Source organism: Chiloscyllium plagiosum, unplaced genomic scaffold (assembly GCF_037043375.1).
Source record: "Chiloscyllium plagiosum isolate Xiang-an unplaced genomic scaffold, Cpla_swu_hap1 HiC_scaffold_12, whole genome shotgun sequence".
NCBI classification, from domain to species: Eukaryota; Metazoa; Chordata; class Chondrichthyes; order Orectolobiformes; family Hemiscylliidae; genus Chiloscyllium; species Chiloscyllium plagiosum.
Window position 1 is genome coordinate 72,424,258 of NW_028270150.1, and position 18,516 is coordinate 72,442,773.

The window sequence follows — 18,516 nt, forward strand, 5'->3', positions numbered from 1 at the left end:
AGATCAGAAAAAAAGCAAAAAAAAAATTAGACATTCCAATGACTGATAGGATTCCACCACCCATGTGGAACTCAAACCTGAATCTTCAGGGAAGGAGGTAAAAACTTATTAGTATTTGCAAATTAGGGCCTATGGTGCAGTGACAAGCTCAATGTCATTTTTGTATCAACTAAATGGAATTTACCTTTCTAGAAATTACCCTTCAATTTCTTTTTTTGTTCCCTCTGGAACTGTTATGCCTCCCTGACATTGTGGGCGCAGTAGGATTTGTTTTCGTTTTGAATGGAATTGTATATTCCAGAGCCACATAGAAAACTTCACTTCAAAGTCAAAGTATTGTGGATGATGCAAATTGGAAATAAACTCTAAAAATGCTGAAAATACTCAACAGGTCTGTGGAGTGAAGTAGAGTTAATTAACTGAATTATGGTTAGGAATCCTGAAATTGACATTGAATGTGTTTAAATGTGTGGGTGAAATACTTGTTGATGGCATATAATGTGGAAAAATATGCCCATTTTGACAAGAAGAATAGAAAAACAGAATGTTATTTAAGTGGAAAGTGAGACTGCTGGAAGTAACGGTTGAAAAGGAATCTTGGTGTGCATCCACATGAATCACAAAAAAGTTTGTATGCAGGTCCAGCAAGTAGTTAGGAAGGCAAATAAAATGCTGGTCTGCACAGCAAAGGGTATGGCTACAAATGTAAAATGCATTGAAGAGACTATACTTAGAGTGCTGTGTACAGTTTGGGCTACTTTTTTAATTGCATGAGAAACTGTTCAAAGAAGGTTCTTAAATTGATTCGTTGTATGAAGGGGTTAACAGTTTAGAAAAGGTTAAGCCTATACTCAGAGTTGACTCACTGAAGGCAAGTTTCCCGCACTTGCGTGTGAATTTCAAGACAGACCCTTCCCCCCAAACCACCCCCCCCCCCACCTCCCTTCACCAGCTCAAACGCCTTAATTTTTCAGCCAAAGGGTCTTTAATTATAAGGAGGTGAAACTTCTGCCCATCTCCGGGAGGAAACTTCACCTCAAAGAGCTGTTGGACTGTTAGAGGCAGAGTTGTGGCCACTGCTGGTATTACAGGTACACCAAGGAGGAAGAGCATCTCTCGATACACCAGAAATTGGATGAATCCAAGATCTCCCGGTGGCCAGCTGGCACGTTGGGACATGTTGGAGTTCGTGGGGCTAAGGAGAGGGGTGGGGGGTGTGGACACAGGAATGAAAAAGTGCAAGGGTACCTTTAATTGACATCGCAAAACCAGAAAGGACAACTCCCTCGACCTTTCATTGACCAATAGCCTACAGAGTAAAACCAAAAGGGATGCATATCCAAGGAAAGCCTCCTGCCACTTATTGAACCTACATGATTTACCATTAGGGTTAACATAATAAACTTTGTTTTAGGAAAGATAGAGGGCCCTGAGGATATAGGAGTTTGGGAAGAGGAGAGTTGTACAAAATTAAGCCTATTGCTCACTTGAATGATTTACCCAAACACTGGTTTCTTTGGAGAGCTCATTATGATTCCTGAGATATGTAATGTTGTTAGATTTGCAGTTACTAGACATAAAAATGGAGTATTGAAATGTACAAAATGTTTCATTCAAAACTCTTAATTATATTCAATGGCTTGGCCTCCACAACCCTTTGCAGCAATGAGTTCCACAGAGTCACAACCCACTAGCTAACCTTATGAACTTTTGTACATAGCTGAATAGTTAAGTACATCAAATAGATATAATGTGAATCCATGAACAAACTAATTCCAATTGGAAATTCTACTTGGTAGCAGGAGTAATATGGGGAAAGATAAAACCAATTTTCAAAATGTTTATGCCAACATTAATTGAAGAAATTCTAAAGATCCAAATAAAGCTTTAATATCTGACATTTTCAGCTCTACTGGATGACCAGAGGTTACCTGAAATATTGGGAAAAAAACAAAACTATTGTGTTTAGTCCTTGCCACAAACTTTGTGCTGCACACAAAGGGTGATGGATATTTGGAATTCTCTTCCACAAATGCAAGTGAATACTGGATCTGCTATTAATTTTAAATCTGAAATGGATGAAGTTTTAGTAAACAAAGGTATTAAGAGATATGAACCAAAGGCAGGTACGTGGAGTTAGGCCACAGAGTAGCTATGATCTCATTGAAGGAGAAACAGGCTCAAGGGGCTGAATGAGCTACTCCTGTTCCTATGTTCTCCAGCCTCTTATTCCATCTGCAATTTTCAATAGCAAGTTACCTGGTATTAATTCTAAGTGCTGTTTATATTGCTGTTGATTCAAACGGAGGAGCAGGTTACTACAGATGAACTGGAACTGGGGAGCATGTACAAAGGGAGATACAGCTAGTAACAAATAGCTGGTTGGTCTATAGAGTTGTTTCTCCTGCCTGCCAACAACTATGTGATTAGATCCCACATAAATGAACAGCTTAAGGGTGTGAATGCTTGGTCAGAAACCATCCAACCTCTGAAAAGGAAGGAGCTGTCCTTTCTCTGCAGTTAAGAAAATCACCTCAAACCTTAAGAAAGCCAATTTATTTCAGTTCATAGGTTGCTGTAAGATGTAGATTTTTAAAATCAATAAGTCAGAGACTTTATAAGTGTGCATGAGTCACCCTGTGGTCTGACAGACAGGTAAATAGGGGAATTTTTCACATTTAAAAAGAAAACCTTTTATCGTAATGATGACTCCAGATTGATTGACTTGATTTTCAAAATGCTAGCCCAGCGAGGAGTAACATGACTTAGATGAGTATCATAGAATCATAGAATCCCTACTGTGTGGAAACAGGCCAATTGACCCAACAAGTCCACACCGATCCTCTGAAGAGTAACCCACCCAGACCCATTCACCTACCCTATTATTCTACATTTACCCCTAACTATTACACCTAACCAACATATCCCTGAACACTATGGGCAAATGAGCATGGCCAATTCACCTAACTGCGCATCTTTGGATTGTGGGAGGAATCCGGAGCACTCAGGGGAAACCCACGCACACGTTTAGGTTTGGACCTCGAAGAAGCTCCAGACTGATATGGGATTTTGAAGGAAGAGGAGGACCAGGACATGGATAAGAGGGGGATGATCAGGAAGGATATGGAAAATACAGTACACAGATGCCCCAGTTGCAGAAGCTCCAGCATCCTTATTTACTTTGTGATCACCCTACTGTGTTCTTGCTCTTTCCCAAACATTTTCCATGCAATCACAATATATGCAACATTATCCCAGAGGGTAATGATAATCTGGAAGATGTAGAGGTAAAACCTCTCATATCATTTAATGATAATTTGGATGTGTACTTATAATGCTCAGGCAATCAAGGCTATGGGCCAAGTGCTAGAAAATGGGATTAGAATACTGGATGACTGTTATTGATTGGCACTTACGCGGTGGGTGAATGGACCTTTTTCTGTGTTGTAGATCTTTATGGCTCTATGATTTACTTTGTCTTACGCCATCAATAAATACAAATACCTTAACAAACCAAACTTCGCATATACTAGAGTCTAGATTACAACATCTACTGTTCATCTTGCAAGCATTTCTTAATTAGGAAGACCAAAAAGAATTAGATTACTGCTTTGTCCATTATTCTTTCAAATGTTACTTAGTGGCCCTCAGGTTTAATTCATCTTCCCATTCTCACCTACAACTTTGGGAATATTTTTTGTTCTTCCTCAGGTAACATTTTACACCTCTTTTGAAATTAGATGTCCAGTCATTTTTGTTTTACTTTCTGTGCAGCTTGACTTTAACATCTTTATATCATTGAGAACCCATCCAGAACTTACAATTTTGAAACAGGGTCTTCTTTGACCCAATGAATCCATGCTGGCACCACCTTTACATAAATGTTTAAATAAGTTATTCACTAGCTTTCAAACCAAGTACCAGTTCATTGTAATCACACTTGGTATTCTGCACTCTTGACTACCACCTGTGGCTCCACATCTGTCTTTCATTTACTAACCTCCCACTTTCTAATGCTTATGGCAAACTATTTGCATGTAAAACTCTCATTTACCTTTTTTTCTGGTGCTGAAGCAAAGTCAGTATATTTCTAGCTTTGTTTTTATTTCCCATACTGAGCAATTCAATCCCTTTTTAAACTAACTCAATCAATTTTAAATTCTCTTCTCTTCATCAGCCCCTTGGGATCAGACTTCCTCCAACTCAAGTTTGAGGTGTTCTGAGCTGGCTGATAATCCCAACCTACAATTTGCAGATTTTGCCGTATGCAACCTTTAAAGGGTTACATTGATGGGTTGATTGCACTCCTTCAGACACTTATGCTTTGTCTCTGCAACTTCCATCAAATTCTCTCTCCAATTTGGTTGGTCACAAGCAAGGACCTCCCATAAACTCTTCGGGGATGCTTTTAGGACGTCCCTGAAAAATCATAGCTGTCCTCCCTGCAAGTCTCCTGCTGAAATTACTAGGTTATTATTGTTGATTTTGGGAAGCATGGCCAAATGGAGAATTAAGGGGTGTCTGAGTGGAAGTGATATTTCATTAGAACTGAACTAAAGTTGTTCCACCTCAGGGTGAAATTCTGTATTGGGCTGTATTGGGGTACTGGGCTAATGGTCAGATACTTGGTAGTGTGGATCAGCAGAGGGATCTTGGTGTCCATGTACATAGATCTCTGAAAGTTGCCACCCAGGTAAATAGTGCGGTGAAAAAGGCATATGGCGTACTGGCTTTTATTGGTAGAGGAATTGAGTTCCGGAGCCCTGAGGTCATGTTGCAGTTGTATAAGACTCTGGTGCGGCCGCATCTGGAGTATTGTGTGCAGTTTTGGTCGCCATACTATAGGAAGGATGTGGAGGCACTGGAACGGGTGCAGAGGAGGTTTACCAGGATGTTGCCTGGTATGGTAGGAAGATCGTATGAGGAAAGGCTGAGGCACTTGGGGCTGTTTTCATTGGACAAAAGAAGGTTTAGGGGTGACTTGATAGAGGTGTACAAGATGATTAGGGGTTTAGATAGGGTTGACCATGAGAACCTTTTTTCACGTATGGAGTCAGCTATTACGAGGGGGCATAGCTTTAAATTAAGGGGTGGTAGGTATAGGACAGATGTTAGGGGTAGATTCTTTACTCAGCGAGTCGTGAGTTCATGGAATGCCCTGCCAGTAGCAGTGGTGGACTCTCCCTCTTTATGGGCATTTAAACGGGCATTCGATAGGCATATGGAGGATAGTGGGCTAGTGTAGGTTAGGTTGGCTTGGATCGGTGCAACATCGAGGGCCAAAGGGCCTGTACTGCGCTGTATTTATCTATGTTCTATGTCGTTAGAATGACATCAAGTTAACTTCATTTATCATCCTTAGATTTTAACTTTATCTTCAATTTGCTATTGATCTGGATTCACTATGAACAAAAAACCTTCACTTAAATCAGGTTTGTGTTGCAAGAATAATAATTCTGCAAGTCGGAATTACTACTATCCAGAATGCAGTCTTAAAACTATTTCAGACTTAATTTCCTTTCAATGCATTACCCTGTAGAAAGATATGATGACCAGTGGCAGGTTTCCTCATGACTTGCCACGATTCCACGTAAAAACCAGCATGAGTTCATGATTGATCATGTGGCTAGATTAAGGGAATACTTAATGATTCTTTCAGAAGCACTGAACTGCAATCGAAAAAGAACTTCACAGCATCTACTGTATTGATATTACTTTGCAAAGCTAGGTTATAGAAAATGGATTACAATAAAAAACAAATATTAATAAAACCCTGAAGGTTATTATAAGATAACATTTCTTCCACACATATTGCAACCTTTTGAATATGGTTTCAAATTTGTAATTATAGTTGTCTTGCTTCAAAATTGCCATTGAGGCAATCCAAAATGAAACATACAAAACAGTGACCTTTACAAGGCATTTCAGGGGGGACTTTATAATTAATTCATGACAGACAAAATATATGATAATAAATTCTGGATCAGTGGTGCTGGAAGAGCACAGCAATTCAGGCAGCATCTGACGAGCAGCAAAATCGACGTTTCGGGCAAAAGCCCTTCATCAGGAATAAAAACGTCGATTTTGCTGCTCGTCGGATGCTGCCTGATTTGCTGTGCTCTTCCAGCACAACTGGTCCAGAATCAGGTTTCCAGCATCTGCAGTCATTGTTTTTACCTATATTATAATAAAGCAAATTGAAGTGCATGAATCACAGCAAGACTAATATTTTACTTACTTCATACATCTGCCCTGGATGAGACACATGCTTTCCTGTGACAATGATGAATTCTCTCATCACTTTAATCGGAGGAGTCTTCAGCAAAAAGACCATTTCACAGTCTAGGCTCATGTACCCATTGTTTGACATTAAGCCAGGCCTGATTTTTATAATCGATTGCAAACACTACATGTAAGTCAGTGTCGGCATAAGCCGAATATTGTTGAAATGGTGAAAGACTGCAGAAAGCAACAGCAAAGAGGGGTTTTGGTGGATCCTTTTGCTTGAATCACAAGAAAGCTAGCATGCAAGCTCAGCAGGTCATAGTGAACAAACATGGAATATTAGTCTTAATTTCAAAGCTAATAGAGTATAAAAAAGGTAAGTTTTCTCAAATTATACAAGGCCCTCATCAGATAACAGCTGAAATACTGTGAACAGATTTGGGTCCATTAGGAAAGATCTACTGACATTGGAGATATTGCAGAGAAGATTCATTATGCCCTAGAAGTTTAATCTAGGGCATAGAGAAATTTTCTGATGAAGAGAGATTGAGTAGGTTGAGCCTTATACTCATTTCAGATAAGAAGAATGAGAGATGACCTCACCGAAACTATAAGATTCTTAGGGGACTTGACAGGGTAGATACTGAGGTTGTTCCTTTATGGTAGAGTCGAGGGCCAGAGGGAATATTTTCAGAGTAAGGAGTTGTCCAGTTAAGACAAACATGAGGAGGCATTTCTTTTTTCACAAGGTAGTGAATCTGTAGAATTGTTTTACCTTAGAGAGCTGTGGAGGCTGTTTCATGAAGTATACTTAAGGTTGAGATGGAAAGATTTTTTTATCCCCATAATCAAGGGTTATGGGGATGACAAGAATGTGAAGTTGAGGACTTTCAGATGAGACAATCTCTTTGAATGGGGGAGCTGACTGGTTTACTATTGCACTTATGTCTTCTGGTCTTAAATGACACTTATTTTCCTCTTTATTTCTAGACCTGGTAAAAAAAACTCTTCATAATCCTTGTTATACAGTTGTTTTTATAATTCTAAGAATGGAAATCATATCAAATTGTCAACCTTCTCCTTTTCAGTGAGAACAAATTTAATTACATAGCCATTCCTCATAATCCATTTCTCTATTTATCATTCCAGATGTTCCTTTGTATATTTGAATAACTGCAATATGCATTTTACACTGCAGCAACACAACTGCACATCAAATACATTACTTTGAATCAGATCTATCACTGTATTCTGCTTTAATGAACATGCAACAAATTGATGAAGGAAATAGTCCTTCATGCATTTTTGAAACAACTCTCTATTTTGACAAACATTGGCTTATGCCAGCTTGTCTCAGCGTAATTAAAGGACTCCATTATTATGACTCCTATTATTACGAACCTCTGCAAATTACATACAACTCATTTTCACAATTTCTTTACTGCTGTTCACTAATCTGTAAGGGTAGTAGCTCTCTTATTTTTTGCTTAAGTCAATTGAGGCTGATCACACTCTCATATTAGATGCGATCAGACCTTTTCTTTCCATTGCTGTAAATGTGAATTTATTAAAACCTCTACATGTATTTTTTCTTTTTCTCCTCAGTCCTGTACTTTCAAGGTTCCTAGATTTTGAACTTATTTTGTACTGAAGGATTTCTGTCGGATCATGAGATAATCTCAGGAAAGAGACGAGGTAATGTGAGCAGTTCAGATCTCAGAAAGCTGCACAGTCAGCATTGATTCTTATAGTTGTCTGCTGCTGTTCGATAATGAGATGAACCAAGTGAAGCAATTCATGTGGTAAGAGCCAAAACTTCACTGCACTGTCTCATTGATTCTTTGAAACAGATTAACCTTTAACTGACAAGAAACCACATGAAAATGCCGATTTTTAAAATGGTCACTGTGACTTAGCCTATTAATCCTTCTGCCCCTTTGTAGTTGTAATTTTAACCTATTCTTTTCAGCATAAAAGAGGGTAGTGTTTTTTTTTAAATATCATGTCAGGCTGTGATTACATTATTGCAACATGACTGTAATTCTGATCCACAGATGATAAGGGAGGCTGCTGTGCTTTCATACACAGAGACCTTGATCACCTTGCGTCTGAAAGGACACAATGGAGTGGATTATTCACTGAGGTAGCCTCTCAAAGTCCAGAGTAAATTTCAAGGAAAGTCTGCTTCCACTTGGTTTGTTTGCTGTGCTTTAGTTTTTCAGGTAACAGCCCTTTAATTAGTTTATGACCATAGGAAATAGGATCTGAGGTAGACCATTCATCCCATCAAAGGGGATAGTTATTCTGTGTTTCAAATTCAACAATCCTATCAACCACTGATTGCCTTGATTTCCTTCCACAACTCATCCATCTCTGTCTTGAAAACATGAAATAACCATCTCCACTACCTTCCTGGAGTTGTAATGTCTCACAACCCTCAGAGGGAAAAAAACATTCTCTTGTCTCTGTCCTGCAAGGGGGACCCTTTGGATTGACCCACAAGATGAAACATCTTTTACATGCCAAAATTGTCAAAACCATTCATACTTCACTCAAATCACCTCTTGCTTTTCTAAATTCCAGTGGAAAAATGACTAGCTTCTCCAATCTATTCTCATAAGACAACCCACTCAGTCCAGTTATGAGGCAGTCATAGGAATTGGGGAGAATCAGTAGGTGGATCAAGGAAAATGTTGGAGTGTGCAGGAGTGTAAGTGAGTGAGTGTGTGCATATTGGGGAGGGGGAGGGGAGGTCTAGGAAAGTGATCGAAGAGAGCCAAAACAATGCAGAGGGAAGCGGGGGTGGGGATCTCCCATTGGCACAGGGAGCACAGAAAGAAGGATTCAATTCCTTCACATACCTGAAGTCCAGAGGGTTAAACCTGTCAGGCTACAATTTAGCTGTCGGCCTCTCCTGCCGCTCATCAAAATCAGAGTGGCAAAAGGATGAGGCCACTACTTTGACACATTAAGGCTCAAAGGCCTCAACCGGTCACAATAGGTGCCACTCCTGACACCCCTAAAATCAAAGCAAAGCAGGGTTGGGAAGGCCAGCTATACATTCAATATAAATTATTCTGAGTAAAAAAAGATGTAGCAGTCTTAAAAATTATTGCCTTTCTGATTGGCAACCAGATACAGGCAATAACTGCTGGCCCAGCCAGCAACACTAACATCTCATGAATGAATAAAAATAATCCCCTGGTCTTACTCCTATGTTTGAATTTAAAGAAATAAAGCAAGCCCTTTACCATTTACTAATGGCTATGCCACTATAAGATCATCTCTGGAAGCTCTTTCCCAACTGAACATTTGAAGTGTTTGCAAGCTTTGTAGATATCTTAGATCCTATGAACCAATGACCAGTCTCATGGGTATTCTGAGGAACGGTCACCGGACCAAAAACATTAACTCTGATTTCTCTCCACAGAAAAGCTGCTAAGCTTTTCCAGCAATTTTTTGTTTTTGTTTATGGGCACTCTCCGTTTTACATTCAGCATTTCAATGTTTTCCTTGTGTACCAATTACCAGATAGGATTCAGTATTCAAAATGTGGTTTAACCAGAGTGCTGTACAGTTTGGTTACCATTTCCTCACCCTCCTTTGATTATGTAGTTTAACATTCTATTGACTTTGATAATGACTGTTTTACACCAGTTGAACATGATTTGTGTAGCGACAAGACTGTTCAGACTCTTTCTATTTGACCCTGAACAATTGTAACACCATTTATGCACAACAACTGTTTATTCCCTCCACTCTTAAGTAAAGAACTCTGCAATTATTTGCATTAGGTTACAGCTGTTACTTGCCAGGAAACCTTTGTGTCCAACATCGGGGGATCAGAATGTGTCAACCAGTACTGTACCTGTTATTACCCCAAACTAATCTGCTTGACAATGACCAAGCATCTATTGTGCAGTGCAATTACCCTTTACATTTAATGGTGTGAGTTTATCCATGACAAATGTACCACTGCCCTTTACATGCTACAGATTACTTGAACTAGTATGCCTGTAATTGGAATATCTTTGTAGTCATCATCTGTGGAGGTTAACACTGGGCTGCAAGCAACTGATTTAACACGTCTGTCATTTTTAATTTCTTCCCCAGACATTTCCATCAAATTACACAGAACAGATCTGATATTTTATAGTCTGCACATAAGTAATTTGTTTCAATGATTTTTACTGCTATTGAGAAGTTGACCTTTTATTTTCCTCTCACCTATTCCAATACTCATTAAATCTTTGTACTTTTTAAAATAATTTTTCTGAACATTTGTATGTGAGTTCTTATGCAACTCAATATCAAATTGTGCTTTATAATGATCCTGTGAAGTGCCTTGGGACATTTCATTACGTTAGAAGAACCACATTATTGTAACTTGTATTATTTTCGGCATCAATTTTAATCATTGCCAACAGGACTCCTTATTTTCCCTCTTTCTTTCAGGTGTAAAAGGAGTCTAATTTTCCAAGTTAGGTATGTTTAATGTTAGACTGACATTGGCAATAAAAACACAATTGCACCAGGTGTCAAAAAGCTGGTGCACAATGATAACGCTGATGTTTAACTCACCAGCAGCCACTATGAGCAGACTACAATAGTAGTCTATAATAATAGGCATCAATTATTGGGTTGTAAATCCCATCAACTGCAGTATCTTTTCTTTCACTTCAAAACTGTTACACTTTCAGCTATAAACAACACCATTCTTTATTTCCAGTACCAGCTATAATCATGTAAAACAATAATGTCCTACACCTATTTTACTTACAGTGCCCAAAGTTTACTAACACCTCTCAGAAGGAAGTTACTTAAAATAGACTGACAGCAGAGAAACAAAATATAGGAATGCACATATATTAAAGACTGGGCTGCAAGCACCACAATTTCTTTTCCATTAAGAACAGAACAATTCCTAAGAATGGTTAAATAAATTATTGAAATATCAAAGAACAACACAAATTTAGGGTGGAAACTTTCTGGGACCTGAACAACATGGACTAGATATTTTCTAATCAATCTGTTCAGAGATGCTATAATACATCTCTGGAGCAGATGGACCTTAGCCCAAGCCATCTAGTTCAGAGGTAGGGACATTACCACTGTGCCAAAGAGACCTATCAATGACAGAAACTGAGATAATAATGGGGGATAATTTTGTGAAAAGTCAGGTGACACCTTTCTTGATGTCAGGACCAAATGGCTGCATATTCAAGCAGAGCTTTAGTTGTCAACATTCTTGCTAGCCAGCTTTGAGATGCCTATTAATGAGGATTATTGCTTTTAACAACCTCATTCACAGCGAATCTTACCTCATTAAATATGGAGCTTCCTATTCTACGACTTGCCACAAGGGAACTGGACATTAACAATTCACAGTAAAAAATTCAGAGCCTGTCAACACCAGCTCACTGCTTCCCCTTGACACCAGCAACAAAATGTCAATGCACACTCCAGGATACCAGCCTCACACACCTTATGTCTACATACACTGGCATCTGACTTCAGCCAGCCTCTCAGAATATTAATGTCACCTCACCCATCCACATGTGTAAAATTACACTTCAGGCTGTACCGGTAACTAGCAGTGATATGTTTCTTCAAGGGCATATTATGCGCAGGGTCTTGCACCCAGTCATGGACTGGACCAAACTAAATCACAGGGCTGCACACTGGTCTCTCAGTGGTCACTCACTTAGCGCTTAGCTGGATGTTCACAGCACCTCTACCTTGCCTTACCTTGCGTGGTTGGCTTCCAGTGTGGTAGCAGTTCAGCCAGAGCCTAAATGCTTACAGCAACAAATTCCTCAGTTCACCAGACCCAAAACGTTAACTTGATTTCTCTCCACAGATGCTGCCAGATCTGCTGAGCTTTTCCAGCAATTTCTGTTTTTGTTTCTAATTTACAGCACCTACAGTCCTTTCGGTTTTTTTACTAAATGCTCACAGTATTGCTGTGTGGACTTACTATTTAGTCAGTCTGCTTGTTATGTTTGTCAGCACTGATCAGTCCAGGGGACAGGCATCTTGTGGTATGCCTCAGTGAGATTTCAATCTTAAACCTATAGCATGTGCCAGCTGCCTGCATGGCAAACGCAGTGCTTGATTTTTCAACTAAATGGCTATGTCTGAAATTATGACTGAGATAGCCCTCATTCAAGTCAAGAGGGTGAGGGCTGCTATCACTCAGGTGGCCTCAATATTGTCAGTCAAGATCAGAATCTGCACACAGCCAGGGGCAGAGCTATGGTCAGTCGTCCACTTAGGGTAGTCATGGTCAGGCAATACATCCAGCTATAGTCCAGGGAACAGGCTACATTCAACACTGTAGGGCCATTGAAATCAGTGGGGAGGATCGCATACTGTTAGTCAGGGAGCTACACGTGCAGCAGTCCAGAGTCTGGATACTCCTTTCTTACGGCTGTGTGTTCATCAATCATGGGACTGAAGCGTAATCAGTCCATATGTTGATTGGTGGAAGGGGAATAAGTGAGCAAGGGGTTACGGCAATAGGGGTGGAGCCACTCAAGGCTGGGGTGGGGAGAAGCAGAAGCATGTGTTAAGGTGGGGAGACGATCACTGACAGGGTGAAAGTCAAAGTGCAAGGGGAGTAAGCAGTACAGATTGGACTGGATTGGACTACCACTGTGGCTTCACAGGAGGAGTATACAGGGGACAGTGGTCATCATTAAAGTGTACTGTTGAGACTCAAGGCTCACAAGCAAAGAAAAAAACTTGTAGGCACAGTTCCACATGATGGACTCATCAGCGTAAATGGGCTAGGTAAAAGGATACATGGAGACTCTAGGGTGGGGTATTCCTTAAAGCAACTTGCGACTAGAAATTGCCTGGGTCAGTGCCCAAAGTGGATGGGATCAATATCAGGTTGATGGGAAATAGCTCAGGAGCCATTTCTGCTGGAGGCAGGACATTGAGAGGGCAAAGGTATCAATTATGCACCTTCAGAATGCAGCTACACTTCATTTGCAATCATATCATTGAACATGTAAAATACTTGCACTGCAAAAGTGATTGGAGTTCAAATATTAGTCCTCGGCACTACCCACCATATCACTGGCCTTTGAAAATTGCACACAGATATCTCAATGTAGCTGGTGTTAGCACGATCCACTTTAAAAGAACTGGATTCTGGCCACAATGAGTACAGTACTTGTGATACCTCCAATGGCACTGTGGGATAAGGAAACAATCCCCACTACACCTGCACTGACAGTACAATGATGGATGCTACTACCTGCAATGAGAATTTCCAAAGTTAATGTACAACGAGGGTGAAAAGGGTTCAGCATACATGGAACAATCCCAAGAGACATGGGATGGTGCTAACACCTGCTACATTGAGATCTCTGTGTGCAATTTGTAAAGACCAATGATATGGTGGGTATTGCCTGTGACCAGTATTTGGACTCCAATCACTTTTCCATTGCAAATATTTTACATGCTCTGTGATATGATTGCAAATGAAGTGTAGCTGCATTCTGAAAGTGCATAATTTATGCCTTTGTCCTCTCAATGTGTGGCTCACTCAGCTAATGTAGCATCTTGACCACCTAGGTAGCTATCCAAGAGGCATGAGAACTCCATATGTGGCTTTTGTTATTGGGGCACTGCATGTCTTATTATATGGAGGAACGTGTGTATGGAGGTATGTGAGCACTGATCCTTCCCTGAGCTAAGAACCTGTTCTGTTTCTTGTGTTCTCAACAAATGTCCTTGTCAGTAGGAACCATGAACCCACCTACAGATATGACTTTGGTTTGCAGTGGCTATTGTGCTAGGAGGGTAAAAGCAGGAGAAACAGATTCAACAATGAATCCTGGAGAGGCTGCAAACTGCAGCTGAGGCTGAGGAGCACACAGTTCTCAGGTGAAGGGCATAGGTAAAGGACTCTTCAGATGCACTGGGGACAAAGCAGAGCCAGGGTATTTCGCCCTCAAATCTATTTCTTGGTGATAAGCAAAGCACAATGTTGACACAGCCTCCGCATTTCCAGGGACACTGTGATAAAACTATGCCAGTTTTTCGAGTAAGGCCTGAGGGCTGCAGGATGGGAGGCCATTATCTATGAAAACAAAAGCTGCTTTGAATTTGTATACAACTAGCTCCTTCCAAGGAATAATGGATGACCTGTGTAGTTGCAAACTCCCAAACGCATCAGGACAGCGACCATTGCCATCTATGCACAATCACACTGATTTATCTTGTTTCCCATGAAGAGATCAATGCAACAGCTCAGGCAGTGAAGTTCAGGAACATAACTGGTTTCACCAGGTGCAAGGTGCCACTACTACTATATGGCACTGAGAGGACCATATAACAACATTCATTAATGTTCAGGTGACATGTGATCACCAGTTCTACTTCCTGGAAGTATGTGCCCACTAGCCTGGTCTCTGCCATGACTCCTACATCCTACAGGACTCGCATCTACCTACTCTATTTGAGCATGCATAAGCATTACAAGGTTGTTTACTGTGGGACAAGGACTCCCTCTCCAATCATGGCTGATGACACCATTGTGCAATGTATTAATTGATGTGAAACCCAGCTAGAATGCTGCCTGTGCTTTGACCAGGGCTATGGTGCAGCAGACTATAAGGGCCACTGAAATTGCAGTTCCATTGCTTGAACTGGTGGGGTGGATGGGGAGGGGTTGCTACAATCTCACCTAGCCAGATTGGGCCCAATCATTCTGCTGTGCTGTGCGCTGCCTTTCTACAGGCACTAGTCATATGGTGTGTTAGATGCAGAGAAGTTAGGTCAATAGGAACAGTCTTCCAAGGGGGAAGATGAGGACATGGAGGAGAAGGAAGCTCCCCTTGTGCTTTACAGCGCTTTGGTGCATGATGCACTACAAGCTAGACAGGACTTAATTGACTTAAATAACTAAATTCTGCAGAACCAAATTCCATACTGATTCCTGTGCATTGAACATTGGATTTTCTCCACTTAATGCTTTTATTTCAGGAGGAGACTAGCATTAAAATAAAGAAATCCATGTTTGAACAGCACATGCAGAACTTCTGCTCCTTACTAAATTTTTTTGTTTCTTTCTTAGAACTTCACAGGGATGATGAAGATGCTGAGAAATAGGAAACCATGCTTCCTGGTATCAAGCTTTTGGAAGATCTTTGTCTACTTTCGAAAGATTGCATCGTATTTTAAGTTCAGTTTTTAAGAGGGAGCAAAATTCAACTGCGCCCTGGTGACAGACACACAAGTGGTACTGCAGCTTGGGATAAGCAACAAAAAGGTGTGCAGGATATCCACACTCTGTTCTCACCAAAATAACTATCTGAAGAAAAAAACTTAATCTCAGATCAATAGAGAAGATTTTCTTTGAAAGGAACTTGATGCCAGATTTTTGATCAGGCACTATCACTGTACTACTGATCAGGAATTTTTGTCTATATCAATCTATCATAGATCAATGAGCATTGATGAAAAAAATCAGAAGATATTTTGAGACATTTACACCTATCAAGATGTAACAGAAATGCAAAAGGTACACAACCATTTTATAACCACAAATAGAATGGAATAGGATATCCTGCATTGTCACATGTACTCCAGTACATGTTTTTACAATGGCTGTCTCTAATGACGCCATCTTAGGAACAAGTACCTTGGTACAAATCTTCGATACAAAAGAGGAATAAAAGGAAAAGTAGTAGCATTACTTACAGTGTCTAAAAATAGTTAGAAGGCAAGATAGTTATAACATAGTTAAAGGATTGACATTGAAGTCCGGTAAAGGATTTCAAATTGACATTACATTGCAGCAGTTCGGCAAGCATGTGGTCTGACCACCCGTGCCAGACTCCAGTCCAACAACTGTCCCGTCTGCTCCAAGACTCCAGTCCACTCTGCACCCACATTCAGCTGCACCAAGATAAGTTGAGCTGCTCTGGGACACACTTCCCCTCGCACTGCTCCAGGACTCACTTCCCCTTGTACTGTTCTGGATCATGCTTCCCCTAATGCTGCTCCAGGACTCGTTTCCCCTCATGCTGTTCAGATCATGCTTCCCTTCATGCTGTTCCGGGTCATGCTTCCCCTAGTGCTGCTCCAGGACCCGGTTCCCCTCATGCTGTTCAGATCATGCTTCCCCTTGCGCTGCTCCAGGACGTGTTTCCCTTCGTGCTTTTCCAGGACTCGCTTCCCCTCGTGTTGTTCCAGGTCACGCTTCCCCTTGCGCTGTTCCGGGTCATGTTTCCCCTCATGTTGCTCCAGGACTGTTAAGAAGAAAGAGAAAAGGAAAAGAAAAAGAACAGGCAGGGCAGAGGCATTCTGGGTGAAGCATCCTACTCTGCCGCCATAAACTAATCTCAGCAAATCAGCTCTCTTCCAACAGACTAAGCAAATAAGGCAAATGATCAATATTGCACATGTTTTGGCAACAAGCAACCAAGTGAGACTTCGGTGATGTTGAACATAGAGTCATATAGCATGACAACAGACCCTTCAGTCCAACTCATCTGCACTAACCAGACATCCCAATCTGACCCAGTCCCACTTGCCAGCATTTGACCCATATCCTTCTAAAACCTTCCTATTCATATACCCATCCAGATACCTTTTAAGTGTTGTAATTTTACTAGTCTCCACCACCTCCTCTAGCAGCTCATTCCATACGCATCAATCTGCCTGAAAAAGTTACAGTTTGTGTCCCTTTTAAATGTTCTCTCTCTCATTTTAAACCTAGGCCCTGTACTTAGGATCCACTAACTATGGAAAAAGACCTTGGTAATTCACTCAACATGTCAAATCGAAACAAAAATAATTGAAGGTTGTTTCTCAAGTCAACTGTGCCAGAAAGACAGAAAGCAGCATTGCCAGAGTTTGCCACATCAGTACCATTTTATGAGTCCAAAAGCTCTGAAGTAGAGAAAAATAACAAGTAAACTCTACAGATCCAATGCTGATGTGCCAAGAAACCACTAGATGTGTACTTGCAATGCCAAGTCACACAAAGCTATGGGCCAAGTACTGGAAAACGGGATTAGAATAGTCAGGTTATTGTTTGTGACTGGCTTGGATGTCAAGGACCAAAGGGCCGTTTGTTGAACTGTAGATCTCTAAACTCTATGACCACCTACAAAGACACAACAGGAATCTGAAAACAATTTGTTCAAAGCACTTTTCTACTATGTTGGTTCTTTCCCACAACAGACGGTACACCCTGCTGTTGCAAAGCTGATGGAGTACACAACCATTTCATTTGCATTCATCATTAATCAGTGAACTCAGGAACAAAATCAATTCCATCGAAAGGTGTCACATGCACATACCACCACAAAAGGGAGAGAGAATGTACTCAATGTAGATGCAGATGGGACTGTGTATACTGGGTATATTGTTGGGCTATCTTCAGGCACAGCAACCTGCTCTGTATGATGGTGCCCACATAAATGCCCACATTTATACTGCAATGTCTATCAGAATCATGGGAGAGAAAACAATCAACACACTGTAAGATTGCCCATCTCTACAACTCGGGTGATGTGTAAACGTTTCACAGTGACAAACTGCTGAAAGTTCTCAGTTTTATAATGCCAATGCTGTTTGAAGTCTCGAGAATGAATGCCATATTCTATGTCACATCTGGAGAAGTAAGACACTCACTGACCACATTTCCTCCTTAGATTATTAAATCCAGGATGTCTTCCAATTTGGTCAGTTTCTTGAAAAAGAAAACCATCATTGGCTAAAGCTCTATAGAATCCCTTCTTGATCCCAAGAGTCGGTCAAGTAAAGCAACAGGATATTAAATGTTAGATAGATTCTGATGAAATGTTCTTACCTTGAAAATTTACTTCTCTTTCTCTCCACATATGATGTTTGACTTGCTCAGTATTTCCAATATTTCTTGTTTTTAATTCAGACTTTCAGTATCCGCTACACTTACTTTTGTCACAGAAAGCTAAACTAGTTTTACAATTTGTATTTGTAACTGTATTCTATCCAATTCATAACCCTTGGTTCAACAATGTTTAGGGATGGGCAATAAAAGCTAGTCCTGCCATTACATACATATCCAAGAATCTTTTTTTGTTCGAAGTTCTTAAATTCGAGACATAGTCATCAGGAAGTAAATGCACTTCCTCATGATAGTGGACCACACAGAATAGGGAAGGACTTCCTTTATCCATAGATTACTCCAATGCAAGATTTCATCCAGAGTGTTCGTGAATGTACCACAACTGGCCAATTTACCTCATTCCAAGAAGCGTGGAAGATGTTTGGCAGGTCCCAACTCTT

The 18,516-nt window shown here is 40.5% G+C and overlaps 1 protein-coding gene across 1 annotated transcript in view; it reads right to left on the reverse strand.

Moving 5' to 3' along the window:
• Nucleotides 1-18,516, reverse strand: part of LOC122555067 (cilia and flagella-associated protein 47-like) — a 497,478-nt gene that overhangs the window by 283,488 nt on the left and 195,474 nt on the right.